Source organism: Dipodomys spectabilis, unplaced genomic scaffold, assembly GCF_019054845.1.
Source record: "Dipodomys spectabilis isolate Male_0828 unplaced genomic scaffold, ASM1905484v1 ptg000266l, whole genome shotgun sequence".
NCBI classification, from domain to species: domain Eukaryota; kingdom Metazoa; phylum Chordata; class Mammalia; order Rodentia; family Heteromyidae; genus Dipodomys; species Dipodomys spectabilis.
The window spans coordinates 1,954,030-1,968,576 of record NW_024870943.1 but is presented as its reverse complement, the minus strand read 5'-3'; the positions used below and the strand labels follow the sequence as shown (position 1 = coordinate 1,968,576).

At 47.9% G+C, this 14,547-nt stretch overlaps 1 protein-coding gene across 1 annotated transcript in view; it reads left to right on the top strand.

Moving 5' to 3' along the window:
- The window catches only part of Znf615 (zinc finger protein 615), a 52,990-nt gene that overhangs the window by 4,885 nt on the left and 33,558 nt on the right, over window positions 1–14,547 (top strand). The window lies entirely within an intron of this gene.

Below are 14,547 nucleotides of genomic sequence, written 5' to 3'. Positions count from 1 at the left end.
TAGGAGCCATGCTGGGGAGAGACCTTACCCATGTGGAAATTGCAGCAAGGCTTTTGTTGTGCGCTCTGGCCTTACCAAGCACCAGGTCCTGCACACTGGGGTGAAGCTGCACCGCTGCACCGAGTGTGGGAAGGCATTCAGCCAGGACTCCAGCCTCGCCGTGCACAGGAGGACACACACTGGAGAGAGGCCGTACTGTTGTGCCAGGTGTGGGAAGGCGTTCACACGGAAATCTGGCCTTGTGCGCCACAACAGGACACACACTGGGGAGAGGCCGTATGCCTGTGGCTTGTGCAGCAAGGCCTTCAGCACACATGGCAACCTGACTGCACACCAGACAGTGCACAGCGGCCAGAAGCCTCACAGGTGCTCCGAGTGTGGAAAGGCATACAGTCATGCCTCCGGCCTTGCCATTCATTGCAGGACGCACACCGGGGAGAGGCCATATTCATGTGACACCTGTGGAAAGGCATTCACCATTCGCAAGAGCCTCACCGAGCACCAGGTTGTACACACTGGGGCGAGGCCATACCACTGCGCACAATGTGGCAAAACATTCACACAGAACTCACAGCTCGTGCGCCACCGCAGGATACACACGGGGGAGAAGCCGTACACATGTGACACATGCAGCAAGGCGTTCAGCTCTCGCAAGAGCCTCACTGAGCACCAGGCTGTGCACACTGGAGTGAAACCATACCACTGTGCCCAGTGTGGGAAGACATTCACGCGGAATGCACAGCTGGCACGCCATCGCAGGACACACACTGGGGAGAGGCCATACGTGTGCGCAGACTGTGGCAAAGCCTTTTATTCCCATTCTAACCTCACAGCCCACCGCACCATCCATGCAGAATTCAAGCCCTACCAGTGCAATGAGTGTGGGAAGGCATTCACACAGAACATGCACCTTGTGCGCCACCTCAAGACACACCAGGGAGAGGCGGGATGTGTGTGACACATGTGGCAAGGTATCCAGCCAAAGTTCCAACTTGACTATCCATTGCAGGCTTCAATCACAAAAGAAGGCCTGCCAGGGAGTGTAGCAGTGCACCGTCCATCCAGGCATGGCCTTTGGAACTCAGTCTCCACTGAATGTAAACATGAGGGTGATGGAAAATTGCTCGCCAGGAGTTCAGGCTAGCTTTCAAGTGCAGTGCTTCCTACTTAATCCCAGCAGAGGATAGTGAGTTTGAGGGTTTGAGGGCAGCCTGAGGTGTATAGCATGATCGTGACTTTTTTGTCAGTTGTGGGGCTTGAACTCTGAGTCTACGTGCTGTCCCTCAGCTCTTCAGCTCAAGGCAAGCACTCTACCACTTGAGCTGGTCTTTTGGAGATAAGAGTTTCATGGACTTTCCTGCCTGGGCTTGCTTTGAACCATGATCCTCAGATCTCAGCCTCCTGAGTAGCTATGATGACAGGCGGGAGCCACCAGTGCCTGGCTTGATCATGATTGTTTTGTGAACAGTTTATAAGAATTGCTGTCACCAAGAGCAGAACACAGGAAATGTGACATGTACACAGCAGAGACTCTAATGCAAGCCTTACTCAGTGGACACCAGAACAGATTTCTTTGAGGAAACCATCCAGGCTGAGCATACTTACTTCTGCTTGACCAGGGATCCATCTGCTCTCTTGTTCACTGTGGATTCTTCCCGACCTATCAGCAAAAGAATTCCAAGCCAAGAATACAACAAGATATTTGCAAAGGGTGCAGGGCTGTCCAGAATCAAGGAGTTCACATCACCAAGTCTGATGATTCTGAGTATGTGCCTTTAGGTTGAGCCCTGCTGGAGAAATGCCCACCTTGCAGGTTTTCCTGTGTGGGGCTCTTGAAAGGGTCCCACCATCTTGTGAGGATTATTTCTATGCACACTCAGGGAAAGGTGAGTTTTCCTTCTGAAATAAATGAAAGACTGTGCACAGCAGAGGGGTAGGGAATAGTGTGGAGCTGGGGCATGATGTCCCCCACCATTGTGTGTCTTTCACCCTGATACCACTCTTTAGAAGAATGCACCGCACTGACTGAACTACAGGGGAAAGTGAGAACTGAGCACAGCATGGTGCTCATGGGACAAGCGAGCACTTGGTTGCTGAGACTAGAGATGTGACAGAAGTTATGTAGGAGAATGGCGGCCTCTGCACTGAATGACCATGGCTGTCTGTAGCAAAGACTGCTGACCAGTCTTCTAAGAAGATGAATTTGCTGAAAGAAAATGGTTTTTAGCATGGAGAATTTCATCAGATCTTGAATGAGGACTTTGGGGTAGCTCAGTGTCAAGCACTTTCCTAGCAGGTGCCAGGCTCTGAGTTCAAACCTCAGGAACACATACAACCAGAATAGCATTTTCTCAAGGATGATTATAAAGAATTACTGCTATTCAGTTTTGCTCCTTCTCTATTGAGAATGTAGTCATGTGTCTTTTATTTACTAAATCTATGAAGCATCTTCCCCTAAACCCTCATTTGGAGCCAACAAGGCTATTAAGCCACAAGAGCAGCCCTATGGCTTCCTGGGACCCCAGGACCTGACCAGTGAGACTGCAGCATCCAGACACAAAACTCCACATCCCTGGTGCCTGGCCAGTGCAGACAGTGACAGACCAGCAACATGTGACTGCAACGCCCAGACCCAGAGAATGTTAACATCACCACCGGTCAGCCCACAACCACCTCCAGCATCACTGAGTACCCTGCTGGAGACCCCTTCCCCATGGAAGACTACTGCTGGTGGCAACACAGATTTGAGCTTGGACACCTCTCTCCCACCCAAGAAGGGATACCACACTTAAAGAAGACAAAGAGGCCAGAACCCTTGCCCCCCCCACCCCCACTTGTTGGCTTAGAGTGGAAGACCACCAGGACTCACAATGAGAGGCATTAAGACCCTGGGTCATCTACAGCACTGGCTGTTGGCAGCAAAAACTCACTGGTTTGAAGTCAACACAGACAAATTCTGTGCAGCTGCAGAAGCCCACTCCTCCTGAAGCCTCATGCCCAACCTGGAGGCCTGAACCCACCTCCCCAACCTGTTCTTCCCCCAAATTGGACCAAGCACCCACCAGGCAGAGAGTTCATTGGCCTGGGGCAAGGCCAGCACACTTGTACAAGCGCTTGCTGGCTGGGGGACCCAGAATAGGCTAATTCACCCAGGGCAGGCTAGCCCAGGCCAAGCATGGGCCGCCACCTGTCAAACGTTAGCACGCCAAGCTCACACCACAGCTCTTGCAATCTCTGAGGCCAGATGCATAAATCACAATGAAAGATGACAAGAGTCATGCATAATGAGGACAAAAAAAAAACCCAAAAAGTCAAGGGAGGGACCCCAGTGAGAGAGAAGGAGAGATGACAAAAGGAGCATTAAAGAGATGACAGAATCGGCCAATGAAATAAAAGGGGAGATGCAAAAACAATTTCAAGTGTGCAAAGAAGAAATGACAGAGAAGATCTGGGGCTCCCAAAAAGTGTTGGAGATAAAAATAGAGGCATTAATTAACTCATTAAAAGACAAAGTTAACACTATGAGAGCTGATCTCAACAAAAAAGACAGAAGGATAACAGTGGCTCATACCTTTAATCCTAGCTACTCAGGAGGCTGAGATCTGAGGATTGTGGTTCAATGCCAGCCTAGGCAGGAAAGTCCATGAGACCCTTATCTCCAATGAGCCACCAGAAACCTGGAAGTGGCATTGTAGAGCGCTCACCTTGAGCTGAAGAGCTCAGGGACAGTGCCCAGACCCAGAGCTGAAAAAACAAAGAAAACTCAGAAGCATAAAAGGTTTGATTTTCTCAATGCAAACCACAGAGGAATGCCTAGGTAACAGAATAAGTGAAATAGAAAACAGTATCAGGAGTTGAGGATAAAACAGGAGCTTGAACAAAAAGTCAAAAGTCTGGGAAAAAACATTCAAAACCTATCAAAGGGAAATCCAAGAATTGGCAGACTTGGCCAAGAGATCAAGTTTACACATAATTGGGATCCATGAAGGGGAACATTTCAGTACTAAAGGCACGGAAAACCTATCCAGTCAAATAAGAAAAGAGAAGTTCCCCAATATGGAGAGAAAATCCCACCCACCTGACAGAAGCATACAGATCCCCTAGTGAAAAGGATCCAAGAAGAAACCCTTTTGGACAGCCAAGTAAAAAGATTAGTCTTAATAGCAAGGAATTGATTTTAAATGCTAATAAATCAAAGAAGGAGATATATCTTAGTGCAAGGAGAGCCTGGAATGATATAATTCAAGCCCTGAAGTGCCAACCCAAGCTGGTGTATCCACTGAAGCTATCATTTATATTTGATGGTGAAACTAAAACCGTCCAAGACAAACAAAAATTAAAGGAATCCATCAACATTAAACCAACATTACAACAAATACTAAAGGAAAGTATGCAATCTGAAGAAAACATTCAAAGTCCAGGAAACATATTAAAAGTCTATAGAAGACCTGTTTAGTAAGGACAGGACAGGAAGAGAAAAGTAGCAAGCTATAAGAAATCAAGAGAAATGACAGGAAATATGACACGTTTCTATAATGACTAAACATTAATGGACTCCATTTCCCAATTACTAGAAAAAACAGGAGACTGGATCAAAAAAATAATAAGAAGATCTATCCATTTGTTTTCTCCAAGATATCCATCAACCTCTGAGAGAAGGATGGAAAAAGAGCTTCCAAACAAATGTACCTGCAAGAAGGCAGGAGTAGTCAACCTCCAAGTGAAGGGATGGAAATAGAGCTTTCATGAAAATGTACTTGCAAGAAGGTAGGAGTAAGCCAGGCATTGGTGCCTCACGCCTGTCATCCTAGCTACTCAGGAGGCTGAGATCTGATGATCGTGATTCAAAGCCAGCCCTGGTGGGAAGCCCATGAGACTATCTCTAATAAACCACCAAAAAAAAAAAAACGAAAGTGGCACTGTGACTCAAGTGGTAGAGAGCTAGCCTTGAGTCCAGAGTTCAAGCCCCATGACCAAAAAACAAAACAACAACAACAAAAAGGAAGGCAGGAGTCGCCATGTTGATAACTGAAAAATAGACCTTTTATTAAAATCAGTATGAAGAGACAAGGAAGGTCATGACATAATAAAAGTGAATAATCCATGAAGAGTGAATCCCAGTGGTCAATATCTATGCACCAAATAATAGGGAACCTAAATATGTTTAAAAAATAATTTTGGACTTACAGAACAGAATAGACCCATACATAATAATAGTGGGAGATTTTATTTTTTTATTTTATTTTATTTTTTGGGTATTTTTTTGGGGGAGTCCGGTCATGGGGCCTGAACTCTGGGCCTCGGTGCTGTCCCTCAGCTCTTCAGCTCAAGGCTAGCATTCCACCACTTGGGCCACAGCACCACTTCCAGCTTTTTTCTTTTTGCTTATGTGGTGCTGAGGAATCGAACCCAGGGCCTCAGGCATGCAAGGCAAGCGCTCTACCACCGAGCCACCTTCCCAGCCCCATAGTGGGAGATTTTAATACCCTGGTCTCACCAAAGGACAGGTCAACCAAACAAAAGATAAGCAAAGGAGTCTGTGAACTAAATGACACCATAACCCAAATGGATTTAAGAGACATCTACAGAGTTCTCCACCCAACAAGGGCCCAATTCACATTATTCTCAACAGCCCATGAAACATTCTTCAAAACAGATCATATCATAGGACACACAAAGAACCCAAACAAATATAAGAAGATTAATACAATTCCTTGCATCCTACCTGACCCCAGTGGAATGAAACCCGTTCTCAACAACAAAATATACTGCAGAAATTACTCAAGCACATGGAAAGCAAATAAAACAAGATGGAACAACACCTTGATCACAGAAGAAATTAAGGATAATTACACAATTGTAAGATTCAGTCTGTGAAGCAGCTGGATGGACTGGTCATTTTGACTCATGGGGTGTTTTGATCACTTTTAGTGCATTGTTTAATTATTCTGCAACTCTCTTCTCTCTATTCATATACATAGGTAGTAGAAGAATACAATGTAATATAATTTACTTTATATGCTATATAAAATTTCCATACCAACTGAGTCACCTGTGTGTTTTTGCAGAGATTGTAGCCATGTCCAAGGGCAGTCACTAGCATCTTCCTCCTCCTGCATGTCTTGGAAATCCTCTCCCCGTAATTAGTGTTGCCCCATTTCTTTTCTAGAAAGGTCAGGAGGTTGCGGCTGTCTAAGCTGTGGCTTCCTCTGGGAAGCAGTGACTGCATGGGTCGTGCCAGTGCCGCATGGGGTCACCCACAGGGCTTCCTGCTCCCTGTGTGGGACGCTGGTGCCCCAGGGATCCTGGATACGAGCTGCACAAAGTCCGCAATAATCACTTCACAGATGCTAGCAGGAGGTTTACTTCTTAATTGTCACCTGGGAAAAGGCTTCCAGAAAGTTCTGGGCTCCTGAAATCTGCACATTGCCAGTACAGGTGAGATCATCATTGTGGGTGTGAGGGGAGGGTAGGTCAGCTCCCACAGCACCCTGCACCCTGAGCTCAGGGTCTGACTACCCACCTTCCCTGGAGTACCTCCTGCACTGCAGTTAGCAGCTTTACAAACAAGACGAGCCTGACGCATGGCTGCCATTGTGAACAGACGGCAGAATCTATAAGGGCCAAGAACGTCACATGAAGGTTTGGAGAGGTGCTCACACCAGATGAGAACAGATGAGAACATTCTGGGTGTGTAACTATTTACCTGATGACACCTATCATCAGGTCAGCATGTAAATAAGAATGTATAAAAACAAAACCACAATTGTGTGTGTGTGTGTGGGGGGGGTTCCCACTCCTAGGGTTTGAATTCATGGCCTGGTCCCTTAGCTCTTTCACTCGAGGCTAGCTCTTTCACTCTACCATTTGAGCCGCAGCTGCACTTTTGGCTTTATTGTGCTTCATTAACAAATAAGATTCCCATGGGGCTGGGAAGGTGGTTCAGTGGTAGTGTGCTTGCCTTGCATGCATAAGGCCCTGGGTTCGATTCCCCAGCACCACATAACCAAAAAGAAAAAAAAAAGCCAGAAGTGGCACTGTGGCTCAAGTGGTAGAGTGCTAGCCTTGAGCTGAAGAGCTGAGGGACAGTGCCCAGGCCCAGAGTTCAAGCCCCACGACCAACAAAAACAAAAACAAAAAAAAAAACAAATGAGATTCCCATGGACTTCCTGGCCAGGATAGCTTTGAACCATGATGCTCTGATCTGAGCTTTCTGGGTAGCTAGGATGTTAGGCAAGAGTCACCAGTACCTGTCCCAATTTAAAACTCCCTGTCTTAAGAATCCAGCTCATGGAGCTGGGAAGGTGGCTCCGTGGTAGAGCGCTTACCTTGCATACCTGAGGCCCTGGGTTCGATTCCTCAGCACCACATAAGCAAAAAGAAAAAAGCTGGAAGTGGCGCTGTGGCTCAAGTGGTAGAGCACTAGCCTTGAGCTGAAGAGCTCAGGCCCAGAGTTCAAGCCCCAGGACCGGACCCTCCCCCCCCCAAAAAAAAAAAAGAATCCAGCTCAGCAGGCTTGGGAAACTGGCGCTCCTGGCACTGTCCTACTACTCATCCAGTATGAAGATCCCAGGTACCCACAGTCAGAACATGACATTATAAATCCTTTCCCTCTATGCACAGAGTCTTCTTTTTAATTAGTGCAGATGCCCAGCTCATAATCTGAAGAATGAAGAAGTTATCACCCGGAAGTGGCGCTGTAGCTCAAGTGGTAGAGCACTCGCCTTGAGCTGAAGAGCTGAGGGACAGCACCCAGGTCCAGAGTTCAAGCCCCACGACCGACAAAAAAAAAAAAAAAAAAGAAGTTATCACCCATTTCCCCCAGAGTTGTGGGGACTCAGCTGTGCTCTACAGTGATGATCCAGTCTTAGCCAAAGCCTCTTAGCTCTGGTCACTGATCAAGTATTTCAGGTGAGACCTACAGGACTTGGAGATGTTGGGCTCCATTGCCATGGTACCCACTGGCATCCCACAGCCTGTGTCTCCAGGCAGGCTCCCCGGCTCCCTGCAGAGTGCCCCGCGCATGACAGCGGTGGTGTGGCTGTGGGAATGATTTTTAGACCACAGTTGTAGCGTGGACTTGAGTGCAATTCCTACCTTCTCTGCCATCCCCTCTCTGTCCCGCGTGGGGTGCAGGCTGACACCTCAGAATCTGTCCTGGAGCATCTGAAGGTCTCTCACCCTCGTCTCCTGAGCAGAGCTGCCACCCAGGCACTGTTGGAGGTGCAGGTCATACCACAGACATGCCATCCATGGCACTCATGAGGGACACTTAGGGGCTCTGTGGGGATAATCCTGTGAGACACCAGCAGAGAAACTGACAGGTACAGGAGCAGCTGCTTCAGCCCTTCCTCGTCCTTCCTGGAGTCCAAACCTCCACGGACATCCTGCTGCCCTGGAGTGCCTGGGCTGCTTGCACATGCCCAGCCGGCTTCTGGTGAGCGCAGTGGCTACAGTTTCAGGATGTTTTGCAATGTGAGTCCCTTTCTGCCCCTGAGCCAGGACTTGAGTGACTCATGCCTCTGCTTGGCCGGGATCAGGAAGAGGAAAATCTCACTTCTCAGGACACATGGACAATTGCTGTGTGTGCAGCTCTCAGTTGTCCTTTTCACATATGTGTGGTCTTTGGGCTGCAAACACCGGAGGCATCCCTCAAGCACACCCCAAGAACTTAACACTGTCATTTCTGAACTGAATTTATTTTCTCAGTCGTGGTGCTTGAACTCTGGGCCTGGGCGCTGTCTCTGAGCTCTTCAGCTCAAGGTGAGTACTCTGCCACTTGAGCCATGGCACCACGTCCAATTTTCTGGGAGTTTGGTTATGAGAGTCTCACGGAGTTTCCTGCCTGGGCTGGCTTTAAACCATTATCTTCAGATCTCAGTCTCCTGGGTAGCCAGTATTCCAGGCGTGAGCAACTAGGGCCCTGCTCAATTTACTTCTGACAGCATAAATTATAATGCAACCAAATGAGATTAAGAATAGAAAATGAAATACTTAGTCATATTCTTAAGGAAATGTACATCCTTGAACACCATATCCATTGCGACACTATTCACCACAGCCAAGAAACAACCCAGAAGCTCCATGGTGTCTGCAGAGAAATGAGTGACACTGGACATCACTCGTCACTCTGCTTTCAGGAATATTCATCAAATGCTTACATCCAAGTCTCCAAATGAGGTTTCTAGGGATGAAAACATTTTTCAAAAAATGATCATTATTACAAAAAAAATCCTTCACAGGGCTGGGAAGGTGGCTCAGTGGTAGAGCGCTTGCCTTGCATGCCTGAGGCCCTGGGTTCGATTCCTCAGTACCACATTAAGCAAAAAGGAAAAAGCGGAAGTGGCCCTGTGGCTCAAGTGGTAGAGCGCTGTCCTTGAGCTGAAGAGCTGAGGGACAGCGCCCAGGCCCAGAGTTCAGGCCCCACGACTGGACCCCCCCCAAAAAAAAAATCCTTCACAGAAATGGCTCATTCTGTTTTCTTTCTTTCATGCCAATCTGGGGGTTTGAACTCATGGCCTGGATGCTGTTGCAGAGCTTTTTTTGTTCCACATTAGCACTCTCTACCACTGAGTCCCAGCTCTTCTGCTTTGTTTGGTGGTTCATTGGAGAGAAGACTCTCATGGGAGGTGGGCGCTGCTGGCTCACACCTGTAATCCTGGCTACTAAGGAGGCTGAGATCTGAGGATTGCGGTTCAAAGCCAACCCGGGCAGGAAAGTCCGTGACACTCTCCAATAAACCACTAGAAAACTGGAAGTGGCATTGTGTCTCAAGTGGTAGAGCACTCGCCTTGAGCTGAAGAGTGCAGGGACAGCGCCTAGGCCCAGAGTTCAAGCCTTATGACCTACAAAAAAAAAATCTCATGGACATTCCTTACCAGGCTGTCTTTGCACCTTGATTCCAGATATCAGGTTTTGGAGATTGCATCAGCCCGGGGTTCAATTTTTCTTTTCTAACAGAATATATGATGGTAAAACAAAATGAGATTGAGATGAGGATTGGGAATGTGGTTTAGTGGTAGGTTGCTTGCCTAGCATGCATGAATCCCTGGGTTCAATTCCTCAGCAACACATACATAGAAAAAGCTGGATGTGGCACCAATGGTAGAGTGCTAGCCTTGAGCAAAAGCAGCTCAGGAACAGTGCCCAAGCCCTGAGTTCAAGTCTCAGAACTGGAAAAAGAATAGGAAGGGACACTTTGGATAAGAAACTTTGGGAACACATGGCTTACACACTGCTGAGGTTGTTTACAGTCATCTCTCTTCAGGCCTTAGTGTCTCCTGCTGGCCTACTGGGATCCAGGAGAGGTAAGCGACTGCACCACTCCCCAGCCCCCTGGAGAAGCACCCACAAGAAAGTGAAAAGTGTCTTGGTAATTGTCACATGGGGGAAAAGAAAAAGTTTACTGAGAACTTGGCTTGCCACCCCAGGTGAAGGGAAAATCACTGCTCCCGCAGGAGACGACCTCAGCTGCTGCCCTCCTGGACCCCTATCTACGGAGCCCTCTGCAGCTCTGAAGTACCCATGTGCATCTCAGAAACGACAGCGCTGCCACGCACATCCTGAGAAAAGAGGCGAGCACTTGTGTTCACTGCCACTGGAAAGGCGCAGCCTGTAGTAGAGTCCCCAGGTTCCACACTCTGGGTAAGGGATCACCTTAGGAGCAGGGATTCAAGATTGAACCCAGTTGCATGACAAAGCCACAGGGGAAGGATAGGAATGGGCTGGCCAGGGAACACAGCTGGGGCAGGTGTACATGGAATATTTGTGGTCTCATGACCATGTGTGTACATGGACTATTATGGTCAAATGACCACAGGTGTCCATGGAATATTTGTAGCCCCATGATCACATATGACCATGGAATGTGAACGAGATGAAGAAGCATCATCTTCATTCAACCCTCCTGGTGAATGGAAACCCATGCTAGAGCTACTGGAAGACAATGACAAGATGCCCTTGAGGATCAGAATGTCAGTCTCCCCATGGAAGGTGGTGCTTCCTCCTCACCAAAGCTGTGCTCAGCCCAAGTCTGCTGCTGGTCTCAAACACCACTGAATTCAGCAACATGTCCATGGTCAGTGGGCCTGTGACTCACCTGTAGACCAGAGGGGCAGCTCCTGGGCGGAGCCTGGGTCAGCAGAGCAGCTCTGCTGGAGGAGATGGAGTCTCAGGAGCCAGCCCAGTGCTGCTGGCTTCACCTGGCTCCCAGAGCCCAGGCCTGCGGCTGCCCGCCTGCCATGTCTCTCTGCAGTAGAGAAGGCTGTTTTGGGTCATAAAGTCTCTCACTCTAAAGGGAGAATTTCTGCCTCCTCACCCACACTTCTTCCAGCCCGGAACCCTGAGACTAGAGGTCTTCCCTCTGGTTGACCCCAGCTTATGAGAGAGCGGCCAAACTAGGGGAGACCCTGATTCTTCTTTGTACCCCAGCATTGTCTGAAGCCAGGCACCTGTAGCTCATGCCTGTAATCCTAGCTACTCAGGAGGCTAGGATCTGAGGATCGCAGTTCAAAACCAGTCCTGGCTTTCCCAGCTCTTTCCCTGCTCTTTCTCTTTCCCAGCTCTCTCTTTCCCAGCTCTCTTTTCCAGCTCTTTTCCAGCCTTTCCCAGCCATGTGGAGGGCCAGCATGGCCTGGTGCCAGCCAGAACGATGAATAAACCTACCCCTTACCTGAAAAAAAAGAAAAGAAAAGAAAAATACCAATCCCGTCAGGAAAGTCCAGTAAGACTCTTATCTCCAATAAACCACCAGAACTTGGGAAGTGCTATTGTGGCTCACGTGATAGAGCACTAGCCTTAAGATAAAGAGCTCAGAGATAGGGGCTGGGAAGGTGGCTCAGTGGTAGAGTGCTTGCCTTGCATGCCTGAGGCCCTGTGTTCGCTCAGAGATAGGGGCTGGGAAGGTGGCTCAGTGGTAGAGCGCTGGCCTTGCATGAGGCCCTGGGTTGGATTCCTCAGCACCACGTAAACAAAAAGAAAAAAGCCGGAAGTGGCACTGTGGCTCAAGTAGTAGAGCACTAGCCTTGAGCTGAAGAGCTGAGGGACAGTGCCCAGGCCCAGAGTTCAGGCCCCACGACCGGACACCCCCCCCCCCAAAAAAAAAAAGAGCTCAGGGATAGTGCCCAGACCCAGAGTTCAAGCCTCATAACCGACAAAAAAACAACTAACTTTAGAATTGTCTAAAAAGAAAAAAGTGAGAATTTAGTGCTAGGTTCATAATTCATTTATTGACATTCAAAGTTCAAACATTAAGCCCCTTTTCCTACTAAGAGGAATTAATTAAAATTAAATACAACAAATTAAACACCCATGCACCTGGTATGTGATACCCCATTAAAACACAGATTATACACTCACAATAGTCCTATCAATTACATCTGATTAAGCTTATTAATTACATCTTCTTACCCCGGGACCTTAGAACTCAGCACCCCCAGTTTCACAGTATGAACTGCAGGTTTAAGATACATTTATAATCTTTAAAGAGGATTAGCTTTCAGTGTTTACCGATGACTGTAAAGACTGACTTATTATCTCACAAAAAATATTATGGAAGACTCAAACTTTTCCTACTCTATACTACTATTCCTACTATATAGTATCCTACTATATACAAACTATAATAGTATTCCAATCTATTCCCAATCCATCTGTAGTAGGAAGACCCCTACTCAGGCAGGCAAGCCCACCTAGTCATCTGGAGTGAAAGAGCCTACCTCAACTAAATTGTTAATATAGAAGCAACTTTATTGAGAAGGTTCCTACATTGACCAGCCAGGGCCGTAGCACAGGCTCGGGAGCTGATACTGCGACCCTGAACGGCCCCCATGCTTTGGTTTTTAAAGGCAAAATCCATGAGTTTGAGCCTGGTCACACTCAGGTGACCAATGGGATTGTAACACACACAAAAGATTGTACAGTCATACCAGACCACATACAGGTGGCCAATAGGTGGAGTTTACCGTAAGCATGTGCAAAAGGCAAGGTTTACCATAAGCATGAGTTTACCATAAGCATGTGCAAAAGGCAGGGTTTACCATAAACATGTGGTGTCACCAGTTGGAGCCGGATTACAACCTCTGTGTTTTATGGGTCAGTCCTTAACTGAACACTGAAGGTGGGTTAGGTTGTTACGGGGAGGGGGACCTAGAGGCATTCTTTCCATTCCAAGAACTGGGCTGGTTGGAGTCAAGGTCAAGTTAACCTTGTTTAGAGGTTTTTTTTTTTTTTTTTTTCCTGAAATCCCTAAAACAAAGGCAAAGCCTGGAAAGAAGCTATACCAGCTCGAGTCTCCTCTCAGGGCCTACTTCAGCATTCATACTTCACTGGCCAGGCTCATTTTTCTCCCTAGTAAACCACTGTTCAGAAGCTTCATTTCTCCATCTCAGGGCCTGGGCACTATCCCTGACCTTCTTTTGATCAAGGCCAGCATTTTATTTTTTATTTTATTTTTTGTCAGTCGTGGGGCTTGAACTCTGGGCTTGGGCGCTGTCCCTGTGCTCTTCAGCTCAAGGCGAGCACTCTACCGCTTGAGCCCCAGCACCACTTCCGGTTTTCTAGAGGGTTTATTGGAGATAAGAGTCTCATGAACTTTCCTGCCTGGGCTGGCTTTGAACCGAGATCCTCAGATCTCAGCCTCCTGAGTAGCTAGGATTATAGGCGTGAGCCACAGGCACCCGGCTAAGGCTGGCATTTTATCACTTGAGTCACAGCTCCACTTCAGGATCTTTGCTGATTAATTGGTGATAAGAGTCTCAAGGACCTTCCTGTGCCTCGGTCCAGCTGCTGCATGAACAGGGGCTCCCAAGGGGCAAGGTGATTGATGAAGGAGACGGAGAAAAGGCTGAAGGGACAACTCTTTTTCTCAGCAAAAGTCACTTATAGGCCTGGGAAGGTGCCTAAGTGGTAGTGAAGTAGGCCCTGAGAGGAGACTCAAGCTGGTACAGCTTCTTTCCAGGCTTTGCCTTTGTTTTAGGGATTTCAGGGGAAAAAAACCTCTAAACAAGGTTAACTCGACCTTGGCTCCAACCAGCCCAGTTTTAGGAATGGAAAGAATGCCTCTAGGTCCCCTTCCCCTAAACAACCTAACCCACCTTAAGTGTTCAGTTAAGGACTGACCCATAAAACAGATGGGTTGCAGTCTGGCTCCAACTGGTGACACCACATGCTTATGGTAAACCCTTCCTTTTGCACATGCTTACATAAACTCCACCTATTAGCCACCTGTGTTTGGTCTGGTATGACTGTACAATCCTTTGTGTGTGTTAGGATCTCATTGGTCACCTGTGCATGACCAGGCTTGACCTTGTGAATTTTACCTTTAAAAACCTAAGTATGGGGCTGGGAAGGTGGCTCAGTGTTAAGAGCGCTTGCCTTGCATGCTTGAGGCCCTAGGTTCGATTCCTCAGCACCACATAAGCAGAAAAAAAAAGCTGGAAGTGGCGCTGTGGCTCAAGTGGTAGAGCGCTAGCCTTGAGCTGAAGAGCTGAGGGACAGCGCCCAGGCCCAGAGTTCAGGCCCACGACGAGACCCCAAAAAAACAAAAAA